At 36.7% G+C, this 4,151-nt stretch overlaps 1 long non-coding RNA gene across 1 annotated transcript; it reads left to right on the forward strand.

The window, feature by feature from the left end:
* Nucleotides 1-265: 265 nt before the first annotated feature.
* LOC306902600 lies at nt 266-3,722 on the forward strand. The gene is made up of 5 exons (XR_013787463.1): nt 266-502; nt 1,129-1,195; nt 2,115-2,305; nt 2,410-2,537; nt 2,839-3,722. It is a non-coding gene; the product is annotated as an uncharacterized lncRNA (long non-coding RNA).
* Nucleotides 3,723-4,151: the final 429 nt, after the last annotated feature.

Raw genomic sequence — 4,151 nt, forward strand, 5'->3', positions numbered from 1 at the left:
GGTTGGCGACCGTAACCCAACAGTGCTGGGTTGTTCATGCGGACGTTAAAGAGAACGGCACGTTACGTTAAAAAGGTTCCGACGATTCCCTCAGTGTTGATAATACTCCGCCACCGTTTGCGGCGCTTGACAAAATATTGCGGCTTTTGGCAGAAATATGTTTGTGGAAAAAACAACTAAATAGCGATAAATGTGAAAATGCCTGAGGTGAACTTTGGGGGTTAAATCAGCCTGTATCCCGCAGTAACCAGTGGGAGGGACAAGTGAGAGGGAACTTTTAAACTTTCTTGGGACATGTAATGAAAACGCTTCACTAATATATTTTTAAATAAGCCTTTTAGTGTTCTTTTCTTGACGAAAAGAAACCCAACGCTTCGGGCTTAAGGACTACTTTTTGTTGGCGGATGTGCTGCGCAATTAGTAAACGGAGTCTGCTCAGGGAAGTGAGACGACGCGAAAACTGAAGCTGAGGCTCGTCGATGAATTTTTGAGGCCAGAAAAGGTAAGATGGTGTAAAATTACTTTTTCTATACTTTATAAAAAACTATTTCTATACTTTATATTTAAGATACATTTTGTTGTATTATAAGTCGTTTGTTATAATTGCGGTTATTTACGGTCAAGTTGGGCTTGCTGCCCTGAGTTTCTGTTAGCACGATAATTTCCCGCCTAGCTAGTTTTCAGTTTTCGACAATTTTTATGAAGTTATTCATTCATTACATCACAATTTATTTGTTCACAAAGAGAATACTATATTTTTGGCTGTCTTAAACGTTCAACCTGCCATGATTTACCCATTAAGATAACTTACGTAACGTTATATCATGACGTTCATTTTCCTTTTTCTTGAATATATCAGACATTCACTTCATTACCATTTATTTATTTAATATAAGTTTTTAGATGCCAGTGTTTCGATTCGAAAGTTTTAAATCTAACGTTAGCATGCTGCTGGTATACGGAGGGGCCTGATAAAAAATGCTCGTTTAAACAAAATGTCGTCTGACGGACTTAAATTAGAGGGTTTTGCATCTAATATAGATTATTATTTACATGCCACTTTATGTAATTGAGGATTAAGATGTATGTGTCTAGAATGCTAAAATGTCTTGTAACTCTTTTTTTCAGATGGATGATTTTGTACAAAGTAAGCTTAGAGAATGGAAACTTGACCAGTTAATTCCCACATTTGAAGGTAAGTGTGAATGTATAATATTTTACAGTGTTGTTTATAGCAATGCACTGCTTTTCAAGGTTAAAGTGTTATTAAAAGGGATAGTTTATCCAAAAATACTTTTTTGGTAATGTTTTGTCACACACATAACGCTCTACACGATTCAAGACCTCCTAGCATCTTCAGAACACAAATTAAGATATTTTAGATCCACATCCGAGATATTCCATACCACCTCATAGACATCATGCTAATTGTGCCCGTCAAGGTCCAGAATAGTACTTTTATCAACATATTCTTCTCTACCCTGTCAGGCTAAGACGTGCGTCCATGAGAGCACTACAACACATTCGCATCCTCTCGGTGACGTACTTCGTGTCGAATTCGTCTATCCGAGCTTATCCGCGATTGAGAACAGTGTTCACAGGATTTTGACAGACTTTTGGCGTATTTGTTGTGACATTAAGTAAATGCATTGTATGGGTAACGCAGGAGTATCCTCAAGAAGCTGTGTGGACGCGTTTGACATCATCATAAAGCAAGAGCGACACAGAGAGCAGTGTGCTGAGTATTGCGATGTCATGCACCAATCGATTTGCAAAGCAACGCATTAAGTTCAACGCTCCCTGTCATTGCCATAGGCACCAAATCACATATTGCAAAAATGAAAGACAACCATGGGACACTCATCGGATCTGAACAGTTGCTATAGTTTGGACAATATATAATTTAAATTCAATTTTAATCGGATATGCACAAAAATCGGAGTTGAAGTTACAGTCTGTGGCGTAGCCATTTGTTTTTACATGATTGTAATTTCCTCAGTTTGGTCTGTTTCAATGTATCTACTTTCATTTAGCAGATGACAGACTTACTAACAATAGAGCATGTAATTGCCGCATCAGAATATAACATGTTCTGGATGTAACTTCTTTTACAGCTGAGAAGATTGACCAAGAAACCCTCTACCTTTTGGACGACTCCACGCTGACCTCGCTTATCCCTGTTATTGGACTTCGAAAAATAATATCTGGCCAGCAAGTCAGGTTGAACAATACATGAAAGAGACAGCCATCCATCGGGCCAAATGGACTCTTCATTTACTGTCCAACTTACAAACTATGTCAGCAGGTAATTATATTTTGCCCTTTGTAAAAAATGTAACCCTTGGTGTCAAATGTTAAGGATGCTAGCACTTTAAGTGTTTACATGAACTCGTTTAATTTTAATTGCAGACCATCAGAGTGACATTGCCTTAATTGTCCTACCTGTAGTCCTTCCAACTTCAGTTTATAAGATCGGAAGGAAAATGTTCAAACCAACCTTTATTGAAACCAGGAGGGCATTCATAGACATACAACCGGTAAGTAAACAGCCATTGCTAAAAGCACATCAAGGTGTCACAAGACATTGTGCTCTCCATATGTATTAGCACTCTGTCAAAATGTGAGCTTCAGCTGTGTATAAATCTAGTAAAAAATGCAATCAAGCATTTAAGCAATTTTTTGCCTTCACATTTCCCAAGAAATCTTAAATTAATTTGAGCCCAAATCAACTATGTGAAAATAGTAATATCGGGGTTCTTCCAAAAAGGATTTTAGCAAGTTTTTTATTTATTCCCTTCAGATTATTTGAGCTCTGTTCTCACATCATTTATTTTTCAGATTGGTACCAACATGGCTGAATACCTGAGATCAAAAGGCACAGTCGAATTTCCCTATGTTCTCATGCTGGGAGACAACGAGTGCTTTCAGGCTTTTGTTATAGTAAATGGAGAAGCACTTGAGCAAAAAACATTGCTGGCAGCAGTAGATGTTTGCTTTAAAGCTTTCTACGTCTTGGATATCAATTACCCCAAGCAATGCTCCCCCGTCTGGCAGTTTCTACAGACTGTGGTGTTTGGACTTCTTGGAGATGAAACTCCATCAATAAGAATTCTACGTGCTTTTATTTCTGCTGCTAAACAGTAGTTGTTGTCAGTGAGAACAGCTTTGCCAGTTCAATTTATAATGATTTAAGTTCTTAAATCATTAAGTTCTTGACCCTTTCTCTCTAAGGAAGAGCAGAATGTGTGCAGTTTGTTATTTTGGCTGAGTTTTAACTGATTCTGACATTATGCAGAAGTGCATAGAGTATTAAACAATTAAACATGTTGTGATAGTTTTAATGCCAATGTTTTTACAATTTATTTTTCTGTGACAATTTCTCTCTTAGGAAAACAGAATATATGCAGTTTGTTGCTTTGGTTGAATGTTTATTGATTCTGACATGCTGATGTTTATAAAGTGTAAAAGAAGTTAAAATGTCACTGATTTTTTACTCTACAATTGATTTTATTGTGACAATTTCTCTAGTAGGAGTTTATCCAGTTTATTTTTACACAATGTTAACTGATGCTGACATTGCGTAAAAATAAACTGGATAAACTCCTACTAGAGAAATTGTACACTACAATTAATACATTTTTATTGTGACCATTTCTTAGGGAAAAAGAATTCATGCAGTTTTTTATCGCTGAATGTAAAATAAACGAGTTTTTTCCCTACTTGATTTGCCATGCGCTTCTCTCAGACCCCAACACACAAACACAACATTTACTTTTCACAAATAGACTATTAATATTCAAATTAAAATATTTTTTAAATTAAAATACCTAGTTGTATTTTTTAACCCATTTTGGGTTGAGGTTAACCCAGCAGTTATGTTTATTTTTAACCCAATTTTGGGTAAAAAATATAACCCAACATGCTGGGTCAAAGCCATAACCCAACCCTGCTGGGTTAAAACAACCCAGCGTTGGCTCGGTCCATATTGGACCCAGCGCTGGGTTACCAAAATAACCCAAGTTGGGTTATTTTTAACCCAGCATTTTTTAGAGTGTAGTAAAACTAAGAGAGTGGGAAAATGCAGGAAGGTCTTTTGTTGCTTAGGGAACAGTTTTTCAAAACACTGTCTCTCTTTAAGAGCCACAGGCAGT

This window comes from Barbatula barbatula (assembly GCF_947034865.1).
Source record: "Barbatula barbatula genome assembly, chromosome: 13".
NCBI lineage: Eukaryota > Metazoa > Chordata > Actinopteri > Cypriniformes > Nemacheilidae > Barbatula > Barbatula barbatula.